The sequence below is a fragment of the Pongo abelii genome, chromosome 6 (genome assembly GCF_028885655.2).
Source record: "Pongo abelii isolate AG06213 chromosome 6, NHGRI_mPonAbe1-v2.0_pri, whole genome shotgun sequence".
NCBI lineage: Eukaryota > Metazoa > Chordata > Mammalia > Primates > Hominidae > Pongo > Pongo abelii.
Window position 1 is genome coordinate 15,254,673 of NC_071991.2, and position 18,628 is coordinate 15,273,300.

Sequence of the window (18,628 nt, forward strand, 5' to 3'; positions counted from 1 at the left end):
TTTTTTTTTTTTGAACGAAGTTTCACTCTTGTTGCCCAGGCTGGAGTGCAATGGCGTGATCTCAGCTCACTGCAACCTCTGCCTCCCAGGTTCAAGCGATTTTCCTGCCTCAGCCTCCTGACTAGCTGGGATTATAGGCGCCCGCCACCACGCCCGGCTAATTTTTTGTATATTTAGTAGAGACGGGGTTTCACCATGTTGACCAGGCTGGTCTGGAACTTCTGACCTCAGGTGATCCACCTACCTCGGTCTCCCAAAGTGCTGGGATTACAGGCGTGAGCCACCACACCTGGCCTAGAAAGAGTCTTTATTTCTTTATTTCTTTAAGACAAAGTCTCGCTCTGTCGCCCAGGCTGGAGTGCAGTGGTGCGTTCTCTCCTCACCACAACTGCCTCCTCCCGGGTTCAAGCAATTCTCGTGCCTCAGCCTCCAAGTATATGGGACTACAGGCGCGTGTCACCACGCCCAGGTAATTTTTGTATTTTTAGTAGTCTCACTCTGTTGGCCAGGTTGGTCTGGAACTCCTGACCTCCGGTGATCCGCCCGCCTCAGCCTCCCCAAGTGCTGGGATTACAGGTGTGAGCCACCATGCCCGGCCAAGACCTTGTCTCTTAAAAAAGACAAAACGGGGGTGGGGGGAGGGGGCAGCATAGAACAGAAACAGAACTTTGGGGAACAGAGACACGGCACCCAGTTGAGCAGAAACCAGGGCAGGAGCACCAGGCAGAGACAGAAGACTGAGTTTCATTGAAGGAGTGGGATCCTGGGACCCAAGGGAGCGGGAGCACAGGAAGTAGGGATGAAGATGGCGAAAGCACGACCTGCCAGAGCGCTTGCTGATGAGCCACACTCCACACCTACCACGCGCTGTCACGTGCTTGACAAAACCTGACACACAACGCACAACGCTAAAGTTTACTGCTCAACAATGCAAATACAGTTAACATTACCGTACGCTTAAAAATGGTTAAGATGGTAAACTGTATGTTACGATTTTTTTTTTTTTGAGATGGAGTCTGGCTCTGTCGCCCAGGCTGGAGTGCAGCGGTGCGATCTCCGCTCACTGCAAGCTTTGCCTCTCGGGTTCATGCCATTCTCTTGCCTCAGCCTCCCAAGTAGCTGGGACTGCAGGCGCCCACCACCACGCCCGGCTAATTTTTTTGTATTTTTAGTAGAGACGGGGTTTCACCGTTATTTGCCAGGATGGTCTCGATCTCCTGACCTTGTGATCCGCCCGCCTTGGCCTCCCAAAGTGCTGGGATTACAGGTGTGAGCCACCGTGCCCGGCCATGTTACATGTTTTTTTAACCACAATTTAAAATTAAATGAAGGGGGCCGGGTGCAGTGGCTCACGCCTGTAATCCCAGCACTTTGGGAAGCTGAGGTGGGCAGATCACAAGGCCAAGAGTTCAACAGAGTGAACTCCTGGCCAACAGACTGAAACCCCGTCTCTACTAAAAATACAAAAATAGGCCAGGCGTGATGGTGCATGCCTGTAATCCCAGCTGCTCGGGAGGCTGAGGCACAAGAATCACTTGAACCTGGGAGGCAGAGGTTATCGTGAGCCAAGATTGTGCCACTGCACTCCAGCCTCAGTGACAGAGTGAGACTCTGTCTCAATAAATAAATAGGCTGGGCACAGTGGCTCAGGCCTGTAATCCCAGCACTTCGAGAGGCCAAGGCAGGTGGATCACAAGGTCAGGAGTTAGAGACCAGCCTGACCAATATGGTGAAACCCCATCTCTACTAAAAATATAAAAATTAGCCAGGCATGGTGGCATGCGCCTGTAATCCCAGCTACTTTGGGAGGCTGAGGCAGGAGAATCGCTTGAACCTGGGAGGGGGAGGCTGCAGTGAGCCGAGATCATGCCATTGCACTCCAGCCTGGGTGACGAGAGTGAGACTCCATCTCAAAATGGAAGGAAGGAAGGGAGGGAGGGAGCGAGGAAGGGAGGGAGGGAAGAGAGGAAGAAAGGAAGGGAAAATATGTATTATCTCGGCAAGTAAAATGCAGATGAAGGAAAACGACAATGATCATTTGAATGGAAGATGGATCCACTGTAATCCAGGTATGGGAGAATACTGAACACTAATGTCAAAAGAAACAGAATGTGCTGACGATCTGCAAGGCATTTCACAAAAGACAAAGAACACAAACCATGGAGAAAAGACTAGCACAATCAAATACTGCGAGGGGAGGAAGGTAGATAGAATTCATGATTTTGGAATGTGCACAGTTTATCATCAGACATTCTGAGAAAGAAGGAAGTGAACTATCTCACTGGTACTGCTATGTTGTCAAGTAAAATATTCAACTAGGTTAAAAGTGTCAGACATATCGATTTGGAGGCAAGCTGCAAAAATACACAGGAAAAAAGGTCTTAGAAGTTGAGATTAGATAAACTCTTTTAAGGGATACAAAGAAAACCAAAAAAGTAGAAAACAGGTTCTAGGAGGACACTCCTGAAAAGGCAAGAAAAGGAACCGACATTCCCTTATGAAATTCACACTTCCTGAATGTCTACTATGGACAGAACATGATTCCAGTTATGGGGAAGGGACACAGACGGGTCATAAATGAGCACTGGGGAAACGGGGGAAAGCTGAGGGAGAGCTATATCATCACATCAACTGAGCATGGACTCGGGGAAATAACGCACACCACAAGCTGTGACTCAATTCACAAGCACAGGTGGAGGATGAGGTTTTGGTATCTGAATGCCTAAAGAAGTAAATAAAATCGAGGGCAGAAAATAAGTCCAAGGTATTTTTAAAGCAAGGAAGGAAAGAAAATGGAAGATAAAAAGAATGAACATAAAAGTCTCAAGTTAATTTTTATGTCAGACTTCTGAATGCCCCAAAACGAAACAATTCTGTAAGGCCGGGAGCAGTGGCTCAGGACTGTAATCTCAGCACTTGGGGAGGCTGAGGTGGGCGATCACTTGAGGCCAGGAGTTCAAGACCAGCATGGCCAACACGATGAAACCCCGTCTCTACTAAAAATACAAAAATTAGCCAGGCTTGGTGGCATGTGCCTGAAATCCCAGCTACTCAGGAGGCTGAGGAAGGAGAATCGCTTGAACCTGGGAGGCAATGGTTGCAGTGAACTGAGATCATACCAGTGCACACCAGCCTGGGTGACAGAACAAGACTCCGTCTCCAAAATACAAACAAACAAACAAACAGCCCACAACAACTGTGTAATGGCAAAGGAGTAAATAAGTTACTGATAATGCTGGAGAAAGAGGAAGTGAATGGGTCCCCAGTATAGGTTAGAATGAAAAAATCCCTACCAATGTAAATCAAATGTAAAATCAACAAAAGAGTTCATGTATGTATGCGGGAAGGAAAGTGATATTTGGGGGTTGGGAGGTGTTACTGAGGGTACCGAATACCTATAAACAACTCTTTAGTCACTCCCAAAGGTCTGGGATGAGCATTTTTTAACATTTGATACTCTACTAACTTACCTGGACTATGCTGACATGGAAATTCACCTCCCATTATCCACGGCTCCTCTCCCTGCTCCAATTTAATGATGACGTTTGGCTTGGTGATATCATATCCTGTCAATGGGAAAAGAAGAAGGACTTGGGCAAGCTGCTTGGCTTCAGAATCTCCAAAGTACAAGATGTTGCCACCTCATAAGCTGCATAACAGAAGTGCTCCATTTTTTACCTTATCAAAGTTAGAACCTTTCAATGAAGAATAATACAAACACTCCAGCTAGTGCCCACAAGGAATTAAATGGTGTCATCGCTTATTTCTTCAAACTCAAGGATAAAACCCCATTCAACTGAGAGCATTCAGAAAGCAAGCTATCCTCACCCATGGAAACTAGATGGCTGTAGTTCTCCAACATCACATCCCCATATGTTATCTTCTCATCAGGGTCCAGTTGCCGCCACTCCTCCTGGGTGAAATCCACAGCCGCATCTTTGAATGACACTGGCCCCTGTAATGGCAACATGATCAGAATTGGGAGATATGGAAAAGGGATAGGGGGATAACATTTTACAAAGCTCACTGGTAAAGTTAACCATGAACATTGTATACCTTATTTTATGTTACAGATTATGGAAGGGAAATCATATTGGAAACACATATCCTTTGGGGTCCTTTATATATATACAAAAATAAAAACCCAAAACACAGCTGAGCTCCTATTTTGCAACTGAACTGAGTTTTGGGGATATGAGATGAGTGAAACACCATGCCTGCTCTCAGAAAGCAGACAACCTAATAAGGAGATAAACACGTAAACAAACACAAGCATTTTACTCCTTGTCACTTCTTTTAGTCTTCTTTGCTGCCAGGCCCTCCCCTTCTTCTGGACCTCTTCATGTTGGAGCACCTACCACTCAGTTCCTGGTCTTCTTCTTCCTAACTCACTGCTCTGGGGCTCTCACCTAGTTTCAGCTCCTTGTTCTTTTGGCTCTTTTATTCTCATAGCCAGTGGCCTCTGGCTATCTGCATGGCTGAGTTTTATCTCAAACATCTCAATCTCGCAGCAATAAATATTCGTTAAATGAATGAATGCCCAAGCTGTTATTAGAGTAATGCAGACAAGGTGCAGAATGATTTAACAAAAGAGGATCAAATTATTTTAACTTTATGCCATCAGTTAGGCTTCACAGACTCAGTTAACTTGAAGTTCTTAAAGATGAATTGTGTATTCTATGGGATGAAGGGGAAGAAGAATATGATGAGGTGTAAAAGTACCAATGGCAAACATGAAGCAGCTTCAATTTTTAAGAGGTTGGGGCTGGGCATGGTGGCTCATGCCTATAATCCTAGCACTTTGGGAGGCCGAGATGGGAAGATCGTTTGAGCTCAGGAGTTCGAGACCAGCTTGGGCAACATAGTAAGACCTCATCTCTGCTAAAAATAAAATTTTTTTAAAAAATTGGCTGGGCATCATGGCACATGCCTGTAGTTCCAGCTACTTGGGAGGCTAAGGCAGGAGGATGGCTTGAGCCTGGGAGGTCAAGGCTACAGTGAGCTGTGAATGCAACACTGCACTCCAGCCTAGGTAACAGAGCAAGACCTTGTCTCAAAAAAAAAAAAAAAAAAAAAAGCAAAACTCCTGGGCTCCAGCAATCCACCTGCCTTGGCCTCCCAAAGTGTTGGGATTACAGGCTTGAGCCAGCATGCCCTGCCCAAACTTGTAGTTTAGAAAAAGGAAGTGCCCAGTAAGCATGTTGCATTATCCTGTTATTTATAAAGAACATATCAACAAGGGGTTCAAACCCAGTGATACAGCTAGGACCATGTAGATCCCAAGAGACAGCGGCTCCAAGGCAGAGCCGCTAGGCTGGTGGGCTGAGAAACTAAAGCAGAACATCCAAGCTTATCCACAGGCAGGCCACAGGAGCTGATAAAAATCACCGAAAGAGAGTAATAACTTTCTGGGTTAAGTTAGTCCAGAAGGCAAAGAGGTGGTAGGGGTTAGAAGACTGATCAACCAATAAATAACATAAAATTACATGCCAATACCACTTACATCAATACAAATACCCAAAATGAAACATAACCAAACAAAATCCAGTACCAGATTAAAAACATAATATACAACAGACAAATAGGACTTATTCCAATAATATAGACTAGTTTAATATTTGGAAATCTATTAATATGGTAAGCCACTATAACACAGCAAAGAAGAAAAATCTTGTATCCATGAAGATACTTGAAAAAGCTTGACAGAAAAAGCTGATTTAAAAAAACAAACTAAAGAAAATAGAAACTGATGGATGCTTCATTAACATCAATATTGTGTATATACACAAATATAAATATTACACCCTAATATGCAATAGTACGTATGATATATGTGACATATGTATTTCAATTACACACAAGCACATATATATACACACACACACACACACACACACACACACTCTCTTATGCCTCAGTCTTCTCGGTCCAAAAGTCAGGATTTTACTTAACAGGGAAAAACTACATATCTTCCCACTAAGATCAAGAACAAGGTATTAATAAAATGCTCATTATCTACAATTAGAGAAGAGAAAACAATTAGAGGAATATAACTAAGAAAAAGTAAAAGTGCTTGGGCACGGTGGCTCATGCCTGTAATCCCAACACTTTGGAAGGCCGAGGCAGGCAGATCACCTGAGGTCAGGAGTTCAAGACCAGCTTGACCTCTGAGGTCAGAGGTCAACATGGTGAAACCCCATCTCTACTAAAAATCCAAAAACAACAACAACAACAACAACAACAAAATTAGTTATATTATTAAGGTCAACTTAATAATACAGAGATATCAGTTTCCCTAAATAAATATGCAATCCCAATAAAAATACCAAAAAGCTTTTTCCTGGAACTAGATAAGCTGACACTACAGTTCATATAAGGTGGAAGAAAATAAAAAACAGCTCAGGGAAAAAAAACATTTGGACATGGATAAAACTGGATCCAGGCCAGGTGTGGTGGCTCATGCCTGTAATCCCAGCACTCTGGAAAGCTGAGGCAGAAGGATTGCTTGAGGCCAGGAGCTTGGGACCGGCCTTGGCAACATAGCAAGACTCTGTCTCTACAAAGAAAAAAATATATATATTAGAAAAAACATATAGAGAGAGACATGAGGACTTCTGCCCTCAGGTGTGATAAATTAACAGGTACTGGCTATACCCTCCAACCTGAAACAGCACACACCAAAGAACAACAAAATCAAAAACAGAAAGAAAAATAAAACAGAGAACATATATGAAGCAATGGTTTGTTTTTTTGTTTTTGTTTTTTGTTTTTTGAGATGAAGTCTCGCTCCTGTCTTCCAGGCTGGAGTGCAATGGCATAATCTTGGCTCACTGCAACCTCTGTCTCCTGTGCTCCAGTGATTCTTCTGCCTCAGTCTCCTGAGTAGCCGGGATTACAGGCGTGCACCAGCACGCCTGGCTAATTTTTATATTTTTAGTAGAGATGGGGTTTCACCATGTTGGCCAGGCTGGTCTTGAACTCCTGACCTCGTGATCCGCCCGCCTCAGCCTTGTTGTTGTTGTTGCTGTGATTACAGGTATGAGCCACCACGCCCGGGCTGAAGCAATGGTTTTCAAGGCACTGATTATCAGCAGTAGAGTTATCTATGAGTGATGGGAAATAAACAAGGTGAACCAATCAACTTCTGCCTTGAGCACTTCCAGGCCACGGAGCAGGGAAGAAGAACAGAGGCAGATGTGAGGAGAAAGAGTTGTGAGATGGGAAAATGGGCAGGAAACTACAACCCGTAAGGAAGAAAAGAATCAGCCCATCAAAACTGGCCCTGAATTGACACAGAGTTCACAACCGGCACAGAGCACTGAGAGAGTTCATCATTCTATTCCAAATGTTCAAAAAAATCAAGACAGGCAAGATGTAAAAAAGACCCACGCTAACCTTCTACAGATAGTACAATATCTGAGATGAAAATTATACTGGAAAAGATGAACAGCATTGTGGAAAAAAGAGATTAGTGAATATAAAGACAGCAACAGAAGTTACATAAAATGAAACAGAGAAAAAGAATTAAAAGCAAATAAAGAGCAACAGTGTGTTGTGGGAAAATTTCAAGTGGCCTAATATACAGGCAATAAGAATCAATGGAGGGGAGGTGGTGGGTACTTCAAGAAATAATGATAAAAATGTTCCCCAAGTGATGACACCATAAACCCAAGATCCAAGAAGTTCAATGATCCCCAAAAACAGAAACATGAAAAAAATGATACCATGACATATTGCAATCAAATTGTCCAAAACTAGTGATAAAAAGTTTAAAACAATAAGGGGGGAAGAGAAAAAGACATGTTATATATAGGGGAACAAACATGAGTATGAGATCAGATTTCTCTTAGAAAAAAATGTAAACAGGAAGACAACAGAGAAACATATTTAAAGCACTGTGGAGAAAAATCCAGCAAAAACACCTTTAAAAGCAAAGACACAATGAAGACATTTGCAGACATATAATAATTCATCATCAACTAGAAGAAATGTTAAAGAAAGTCCTTCAGGCAGAAGTAAAATGACAACAAATAAAAATTTAGATTTACACAAAGGAATAAAGAGTACCAGAAATGGTAACTGTGTATTTTCTCTCATTACTTAAATCTCTTTAAAAGATAACTGGGCCAGGTGTGGTGGCTCACACCTGTAATCCCAGCACTTTGGGAGGCTGAGGCAGATGGGTGACCTGAGGTCAGGAGTTCAAGACTAGCCTGGCCAACATGGCGAAACCTCGTCTGTACTAAAAATACAAAAATTAGACGGGCGTGATGGTGGGTGTCTGTAATCCCAGCTACCCAGGAGGCTAAGGCAGGAGAATCACTTGAACCCGGGAGGCAGAGGTTGCTGTGGGCCAAGATCGCACCCCTGCACTCCAGCCTGGGGGACAGAGTGAGACTCTGTCTCAAAATAAATAAATTAAATAAATAAATAAATAAATAAATAGATGATAACTGTTTAATTAACAACAACGTAATAGATTGTGTGTGGCACTGATACCCCCTGTAAAAATAAAATGAACAACGGTGTAAAGACCAAGAGGAGAGAAATGGAAGTATCCTATTGTAAGCTTCTCTTACTCTAAGAAAAATGGATATTACTTAAGAATAAACTATGATAATTAAAGTTGTATACTATAAATTCTAACTCACTAAAATAACAAAACAGTGTGATAGCTAAAAACCCAACAAAAGATATAAAGTAGAATCATAAAAAATTCTCAACTAATCAAAAGGAAGGAAGACAAACAAAGACATTTTAAAAAGAAACAAAGAAGATGAGACTAAAAGAAAACAAAGACAATGGACTATAACCTAACTAGTTTTATCAATAATCACATTACATGTAAACAGTCTATACATCCCCAATTATGAGACAGAAATAGACTGATGAAAACAAGCAAGATCCAAATTTTGCTGCCTATAAGAAATAATACTTTAGATATAAAGATGCAAATAGGTTAAAAGTAAAAGGATGGAATAAGATATACCATGCATGCATTACTCGAAAGAATGCTACATAAATAACAAAGTACATTTCACAGCCTGGAATATTAGCAGGGATAAGGATGGCCATTTTACAAAGTGGTTAATTAATCAACAGGACATAATAACCTTGAACATTTATGTATCTAATATGACACATAAAGCAAAAAGTGGTAAAATTGCAAAGAGAAACAGAACCACAACTGCAGCAGATTTCAATCCCCTCTCCCCCACAATTGATACAAGTGGGCACACAATCAACAAGGATATAGTACACCTGAACAACACAAACAACCAACTTGATCTCATTAACATTTATCAAACACTCCACCCAACCAGAGCAGAACAAGCCATCTTCTCAGGCATGTGCAAAATTTCCCCAAGACAGATCCTATTCTGAGCCATAAATTTAAGAGGTTCCATGTAGTATTCCTGACAAAAATTCACAATCTAAATCTAATCATGAAGAAAGATCAGGGAAACCTAAATTTAAAGACTTCTATAAAATCATTGGCCTGTATTCTTCAAATATTATAATGGCACTGCGGAACAAATCCATATTAAACAGACTTAAAATGCATGAAAACTAAAGGCAATTAACAGTCCTAGACTGAATTTTCTACAAAAAATTAAAAATTGCTCTAAAGGAAATTATTGGGAAATTGGCAAAACTGGAAAATGAACTATAGTTTAAAGTATTAAATCAATGATAAATTTCCTGAATTCAATTACTGCACTATGGATATTTAATAGAATGTTCTTGATTTTATGAGCTATAATCTAAAACTTTATAGGGTAAAGAGGCATGACATATTATACCCACTCTCAAATAGTTCAGAAAAAATACATATACATAAATATATATACACACATATGTATTTATGCATATAAATGATTAATGTGGGAAAATGTTAAGAATGAAGTATCTGAACAAAAGGAAGTATCTGGGATTTCTTTGTAAAATCTTTGCAATTTTTCTGAAAATCTGAAATGATTTCAAAATAAAATGCTAAGTAGAAAATAATGCTATCAAATATATATTATATGTATATATTTGCTACCAAATACATCAAATATATTTCAAAAGGACTCAGAAACCAACTTAAAGGGATTCCGTCTGGCCAAAGATGGAACCACTTAATTTTCAAAAAGAATCACAACTTCTATGTACTGAAATATTTACTATCTGTTTAAACCCATGAGCTCATGATGGTAACAAAACAAAAAATCTTCCTGCTTAAAAGCCTACTCAGTATTTTAGAAACTGTCTTTCCTGCATGAATTACATAACCAAATAGAGAACAGAAATTTATCTTTAGAAAAGTATTCTAGGCCAGCCGTGGTGGCTCACGCCTATAATCTCAACACTGGGAGGTCAAAGAAGAGGATCACTTGAACCCAGGAGTTCAAGACCAGCCTGGGCAACATAGCGAAACCTGTCTCTACTAAAAATTAAAAAATCAGCTGGGCACTGTGGTACATGACTATACTCCCAGCTACTTGGGAGGCTGAAGTGGGAGGATCACTTGAGTACAAGAGTTTGAGGCTGCAGTGAGCCATAAATGTGCCAGCCTGGGCGACGGAGTGAGACTCTGTCTCCAAAAAAAGAAAAGAAAGGTATTTTGGCTAGTAAATAAAGAAGAAATGGTAGAATTAGCAGATCACCATTTTGCCTCCCCTAATGAAGGCAAATCACAGCAATAGTAAATCAGAGCAATAATCAACAGTCAATAGTTCTTAACTTCACAAAAAGAAGGTAACACATGCCTCCAGAAGCAGACAAATGCCACGTATGCTATAGTTGTGTGAAAAGAACTGAACATAAACCTGATTAGACTTCCAGATCAAACTACCAATTTTACCAAGGCATACAAGATATTTTTTAAAAATGTGCTAAAGGTGAAACAAGGGTAACACAATCCAAACTGAGGATAACCAAGCCAGTTTCTTCAAAACAATGAGCACGCAGGAGACATACTATGGGAACTATTAAAAGATTTAACCCAACTGCCACATGTATTAAGAAAGAGAGTATTATGGGTTATTCCTAGCCCCTTTTAAAAAGATTCCTTATTGGCCAGGTGTGGTGGCATACACCTGTAATCCTACCACTTTGGGAGGCCAAAGTGAAAGGATCGCTTGAGGGAGGAGTTTGAGACCAGCCTGAGCAATACAGTGAGAATACATCTCTAGACCGGGAGCAGTGGCTCACGCCTGTAATCCTAGCACTTTGGGAGGCCAAGGCGGGCAGACTGCCTGAGCTCAGGAGTTTGAGACCAGCCTGGGTGACACGGTGAAACCCGTCTCTACTAAAATACAAAAAAAATTAGTGAGGTGTGGCAGTGTGCACCTGTAGTCCCAACTACGTGGGAGGCTGAGCCAAGAGGATGGTGTGAGCCCGGGAGATTGAGGTTGCACTGAGTTGTGATCACGTCTCCACACTCCAGCTTGGGTGACAGAACAAGACCCTATCTCAAAAAAAAAAAAAAAAGAAACAAAACAAAACAGACTTCATCATTTAAAGACAAACAAATACTTACAGATGAATCTTTTTAAAAGCCAAGAAAAGAGAGACTCCATGGAGAAAATATCAGTTTGAAAGTAACAGATGTCAAAGGCAGACAAAGGGTCCTGTGAGGAAGGGGCTAGGAAATGCCCGCTGGATTTGACTGCAATTAAATCACTGGTCATCTTTACTGACTGACTCAGCAAAGCGAAAAGGACAAAACGAAAACACTGAGAACTGAAATGAGAAACAGAAATGAGGAAATCTTCACAAGAGAGTAACTGTATTGTTTGCTGTGCAACCCGAACAAAAAGATGAACAAATATCTGAAGGATGATCACGTCATTCATTTCCCCCATGATCTAGGACTCAACAGTAAAAACAGAACTCTGTCTACTTGGATCACGATATTTCCGTCCCTGGAAAAATCATACGCACCAAGTTCTCCTTGGGCAGCAGGCCCTCTGCTTACATAAGCACCAAGAATAAGCCATAAGTTACAGTAATTTAATGGTTGTTATTAGGAAAGCTATCCACAATTACATCAACTTGAATGAAGAAATTTTTCCAAGTCCTAGAAAATCTTTTAAATCCACAAGTAACAAAACTGGTTTCTCCTTATCATCAATGCAAACGATGTCATGGATGGTGATATGGTTTTGGTGTGTGTCGCCGCCCAAATCTCATGTTCAATTGTAATCCCCAATGTTCCCTCTTCCTCCTGCTCTGGTGATGGAAGATGCACCCGCTTTCCCTTCACCTTCCACCTGACTGTAAGTTTCCTGAGGCCTCCCCAGCCATGCTTCCTATGATAGAGCCTGCAGACGTGAGCCAATTAAACCTCTTTTCTTTATAAATTACCCAGTCTTGGTTATTTCTCTATAGCAGTGTGAGAATGGACTAATACAGATGGCATTTTCCTGTTGTGATGACTGCCAAGAATATCAGTCCTGGGTGTGGCTCAATTTCAACAGCCTTAAAATATACTACCCATACATACAAGCTTCACAAATCATTTTTGGTGCTGATTTGCCACACTAACTATATTTTACAGGATAATGTCTATTTCCACATTCCCATTTTAAAGTATGAATCCTGGCTGGGCTCGGCGGCTCATGCCTGTAATCCCAGCACTTTGGGAGGCTGGGGCGGGAGGATCACCTGAGGTCAGGAGTTTGAGACCAGCCTGGCCAACATAGTGAAACCCCATCTCTTCTAAAAATACAAAAAATTAGCTGGGCATGGTGACGCACGCCTGTAATCCCAGCTACTCGGGAGGCTGAGGCAGGAGAATCACTTGAACCCAGGAGGTGGAGGTTGCAGCGATGCGAGATCATGCCACTGCACTGCAGCCTGGGCAACAGAGCAAGACACCATCTCAAAAAAAAAAGTATGAATCCTTACAAACCTCTTAAAATGCATCATAAAATAAAGTTGAGGAACATATACACAAGCAGGAAAACTCACCTGCAATGTGTTCATTTTCTGCTGCTCTTGGAAACTTGCAGAGACTGTAGCTGATAGACCTAGAGGGGCAGAAGCAGGTCATTGAAGTCGTGAGTGCTCCGGCCTGCAAAGGTAGAAATCTCCTGCCTAAGAACCACAAAAGAAAGCTCAATAGGCTAACACCCTGTGAACACTCAACCTGCAAACACTCAGAAGGGTCTAAAAGAGTGATACAGGGTTTCGCCATGTTGGCCAGGCTGGTCTCAAATTCTGGCCTCAAGTGATCCGCCTGCCTGGGCCAACATGGCGAAACCCCGTCTCTACTTAAAAATAACAAAAAAAATTAGCCAGGCATAGTGTCACATGCCTGTAGTCCCAGCTACTCAGGAGGCTGAGGCACAAGAATCATTTGAACCTGGGAGGTGGAAGTTGCAGTGAGCCAAGACCACACTGTTGCACTCTAGACTGGGTGAGAGACACTGTCTCAAAAAAAAAAAAAAAAAAGAGTGATAGGGGAAGCATGCGCCTGTAACTCTAAGATAATCAGGTAGTAATTAGATGAGTTAGACTCTCATGGGTAACACGACTCCTTTTACAAATAGTCTGCCATCATCATCAAATACAAGGTGCAAAAAGAAAAAAAAATTCCCATCATACGGCTCATGTTTTTTGTGGTTTGTTTGCTGAGACAGGGTCTCAATCTGCCACCCAGGCTGGAGTGCAGTGGTGCATTCACGGCTCTCTGCAGCCTCGACCTCCTGGGCTCCATCCATCCTCCCACCTCAGCTTCCTGAGTAGTTGGGACCACAGGTGCATCCCTGCATGCCTGGCGACTTCTGTATTTTTTGTAGTCAGGGTCTCCCTATGTTGTCTAGGCTGGCCTCTAACTCCTGGTCTCAAGGGTACTCTTGCCCTAGCCCCGCAAAGTGCTGGGATTACAGGTGTGAGCCACTGCATCCCACCCACATTTTCTTATTGTCTCTTTAAACTGCTTAAAATCAAAGAAGCCATAGGAATTGAGTATGTGAGCTCTCAGAAATGAAATGAATGTGTATAAAATATGGTTTTGTTTCTAATTATCTAACTGAACTTGGTTATTGCTGCACCTAATAATCTTCTATTAAGAAAACTAGGATACGAGAGAAAGAACACTGGCCTGGGAGATAAGACTCCTGAGTTCTACTAAGAACAGCTCTACCCACAAAGCCGGTGACCTGGTCAAGTCACCCACCTGCTAAGGCCCAGACTCTTCCCCTAGCAACTGAGGCAGCAGGAGAGAATCCCCGCAGACTGTTCCTGCATTACTACGATTCTCCCACGGCAGATCTAAGGGGGGAATCAGCAGACTATTAAATGAGAGAATAGAAGTGCTGACGGACGTTTAGAGGCGGTCGAAATCTAGAGCACGGAGAGGAGGAGGAAGGACTGTTAGGGGTTGCGGGGAGTGGAGACGACGTCCGCAGCTGAGGCTGGTGACACCCTCCACGCCTCCGTAAGCCTCGTCCTCCCAGATCTTCCCATGCAGCGCCTGTTCGCTGCAGCCGGACCCTGCCCTCAAACCCAACACACATCTCTCCCGCAAGCAATCGGGACCCTCCCTCTGCCCCACACTCTAAGGTCCCCAACATACGGTGACTTCACCCAGTCCCTTCTCGCTCCGGCCCCGAAAACCCAAGACTTACCCTCCTGGGGCTCCGCAGCCTCTGCCCCACGGCTCCCGAGAGGCCGGGGCGGGCTGCTGTCGCTGGCGCGCGCGTCTGCTCGCGAGGTCCCCTCCTGTCCACTTCACCAAGGCTGTTCTGCTCCCGAGGGGCCCGGGCCGGGCCTACGGGGCAAATCCAGGCGGGTGTCCTTCTCGGGGCCCAGATCCGCCTCCCTGGGGCTCACCGTACAGCGACGGCCAGGGTCAGGCCGCCGAGGACACACACCGGCCAGGCCCGGCTCCCGCCGCCCCTTCGCCTCCGCCGCCACCTCCCGCCCGGCCCCTCTGGCCCCAGCGCCGCAGTCTCCGGAGCTCACGCTCGGGGGTCCCGGCTCGAGCCTCTACCCGGCCCGCGCGAACCCTGGCCCGCACAGCTCCCGCCCGCCTAGGTGCTGGCCGGGACGGTCAGCGTCCAGCCCCGCAGGCTCGGTGATTCTCGTCCACTGGAGGCCAAAGCCTGAGAACCAGAGCAAGCTATGACCTGAAGACGCGCACGAAGCGAAGGCTGTGCGGCGGTGGCGCGCATGCGCGAGCACGCACGCGCGAACACGCACGCAGGGAGAGGTGCACACGCGCAGGAGTGCACCGGAAGTCCGCCTCCCAGGACACCCACCGCTGGTCCCAGGACAAGTAACGGACTCTATTTCCCATGAGCCTACGCGCCCCCCAAGTTTAGGGGCCGTTTTAAATGTCTCTACTCCGCCTAAAGGTTAAGAAGCTCCAGCCTATGAGCTTTATGCGCCCCCCAAGTTTAGGGGCCGTTTTAAATGTCTCTACCCTGCCTAAAGGTTAAGAAGCTCCAGGCTATGAGCTTTGGCAGCCCTGAACCCCAGACTGAACTCCGCATTTGTCTTTACTCCCTTTTAGGGTCAAGTCCAGGGCTGCGTTACTGGGTCCTGGAGCCCAAGTCCTCTGGGTTAGAACCGAGTTTCCCATAAGGAGAAGGAAAGGAAAGGGTGTATCATGGTCACTGCTCTGAAATGCTGAGAAGTTTCACTCAAATACTAGGACAGGATAAATGCCCAGCGATGCTTTCCAAGGAAGAAAAAGAAAATAGAATTTGTAACCGGGCGCAGTGGCTCATGCCTGTAATCCCAGCACTTTGGGAGGCTGAGGCCCGCAGATCGCGAGGTCAAGAGATAGAGACCATCCTGGCCAACATGATGAAACCCTGTCTCTACTAAAAATACAAAAATTAGCTGGGCATGGTGGCGCGTGCCTGTAATCCCAGCTACTCGGGAGGCTAAGGCAGGAGAATCACTTGAACCCGGGAGGTGGAAGTTGCAGTGAGCCGAGATCACGCCAGTGCACTCCAGCCTGGCGACAAAGCGAGACTCCATAGCTTTTCTAGATCACACAGCGAATGCCTAAAAACTGTAGAAAAATAACGACATACACACACAAATTGAACGAAGAAAAGAGATATCTGTGATCTTACCTTCCCCGGGAGGATTATGTTTAGGGTTAGGTTATGTTGACCAAAAAGAGTCAAAGTCTGTAAAGAGTTTTATTCTGGGCCTCCTATTTGAGTGACCATGGCTGGTGACACAGCCTCAGGGGGTCCTGAGAACATGAGCCCAAAGTGGTTGGGTTACAGCTTGGTTTTATGCATCTTACGGAGACAGCAGTTACAGGCAAAGACATAAATCAATACATGGGAGGTATACGTTGGGTCACCCATGAAAGGCTTTCAGGTCACTAGTAGATTGAAAGATTGGCAGTTGGTTCAGAGTTAAGCGTTGGCTGAACAGTTGGAAGACTACATAAATGGGCCATTACGGTGGCTCATGCCTGTAATCCCAGCATTTTGGGAGGGTGAGCTGGGCGGATCCCTTGAGGCCAGGAGTTCAAGGACAGCCTGGGCAACACAGCGAGACCCCCACTTCTACAAAAAAAAAAAAAAAAATTATCCAGGCATGGTGGTGCATGCCTGTAGTCCCAGCTACTCAGGAGGCCGAGATGGGAGGATCGCTTGAGCCTGGGAAGTTGAGGCTACAGTGAGCCATGATGGCGCCACTGCATTCCAGCTTGGGCAACAGAGAAGAAAAGAAAGAAAGAGAGAGAAAGAGAGAGAGAGAGAGAAAAAGAAAGAGGAAGGAAGGAAGGAAAAGAAAGAGGGAGGGAAAGAAAAGAAAGAAAAGTTTGAGTTAAGATAAGGGGGACTGTGGAAACCAAGGTTCTTGTTATGTAGGTGAAGCCTCAGAACAAGCTTCAGAGGGAATAGATGATAAATATCTCTTATTGGATCTTAAAAGGTGTCAGACTCTCCAGAAAAGACCTGGAGTCTTTTCTGTAAGGGAAAGAGATTCTCTACAGAATGCAAATTTCCCCCAAAGAGATGGCTTTGCAGGACTACTTTAAAGTTTGTCAAAGAAAATATATTATGGGGCAAAATACTATGATTTCCTTCAGGGACTGCTATGTGTCATGTGATGCTATATCAGAGTCTGGTTGGAGATGGGTATCTTACTGATACAAAGAGCCTGTTTTGTCAGTGTTATGATCTCTATTCTAATGTTAATGTTGGTCAGCTGTGCCTAAACTCTGATGGGAGGAGAATTATGACAAGGCATGTCCAACCCCCTCCTTCCCATCATGACCTGAATTAGTTTTTCATGTTTATTTTGGATCCTGTTGGCCAACAGGGGAGTCCATTCAGTCAGTTGTGGGGGCTTAGAATTTTATTTTTGGCTTACAATTAAAACGTCAATTTTCAAAAATGGGATCATAAAGACAATGATTCATCACAATTTTTTTGGTGAAATCTAACAGTGTTCTTGCCCAGTTGTTTCATAAAAACTGGTAAGGAAAAGATTAAAAATAAATACTTCTGAGGCCAGGTGCAGTGGCTCACGCCTGTAATCCCAGCACTTTGGGAGGCTGAGGCCGGCGGATCATGAGGTCAGGAGATCAAGACCATCCTGGCCAACATGGTGAAATCCCGTCTCTACTAAAACACAAAAAATTAGCTGGGTGTGGTGGTGCATGCCTGTAGTCCCAGATACTTGGGAGGCTGAGGCGGGGGAATCACTTGAACCTGGGAGGTGGAGATTGCAGTGAGCCGAGATCAGGCCACTGCACTCCAGCCTGGGAGACAGAGCAAGACTCCATCTCAAAATAAATAAATAAATAAATACATAAATAAATAAATAAATAAATAAATAGATTATTCTGTTAACCTAGAATATTCTCTCCACAAATTCAGAAAATAAAGAAAGCAATTTTATTATTGAATAAGCATTAAACCAGACTGCGATGCCCATCACAGGTGATCCATTAAAGAGATGCAAAGAGAAATAAACCCTCTTTTTTTTTTTTGAGACGAAATCTTGCTCTGTTGCTCAGGCTGGAGTGCAGTGGTGCGATCTCAGCTCACTGCAACCTCTGCCTCCCCGGTTTAAGCGATTCTCCTGCCTCAGCCTCCCAAGTAACTGGGACTACAGGCGTGTGCCACCATGCCTGGCTAATTTTTTGTATTTTTAGTAGAGATGGGGTTTCGTCATGTTAGCTAGGATGGTCTCGAAATCCTGACCTCGTAATTCGCCCACCTAGGCATCCCAAAGTGCTGGGATTATAGGCGTGAGCTACAGCGCCCAGCCAAAGCGTCCTTTTTATATAACCTGGCAGATACAATCCATTGCATACACGGTCTCAAGATAAATAGTAACTCATCCTCATGCAAAAGGACTTGCTATGCAGTTTTTTTGTTTTGTTTTGAGACAGGGTCTCATTCTGTCATCCAGGCTGGAGTGTAGTGGTGTGATCTTCTTGGCTCACTGTAACCTCCACCTCTTGGGTTCAAGTGATTCTCACGCCTAAGCCTCCCGAGTGGCTGGAATTACAGACGTGTGCCATCATGCCCAGCTAATATTTGTATTTTAGTAGAGACAGAGTTCGCCATATTGGCCAGGCTGGACTCAAACTCCTTCTTTCGACTTCTGTGTGGCTTCAAGTGATCCACCCGTCTCGGCCTCCCCCAGAGTGCTGGGA

At 44.0% G+C, this 18,628-nt stretch overlaps 1 pseudogene; it reads right to left on the minus strand.

The window, feature by feature from the left end:
* Positions 1-15,289, minus strand: part of LOC100443147 (uncharacterized) — a 47,176-nt pseudogene extending 31,887 nt beyond the window's left edge.
* Between the last annotated feature and the right edge of the window lie 3,339 nt (positions 15,290-18,628).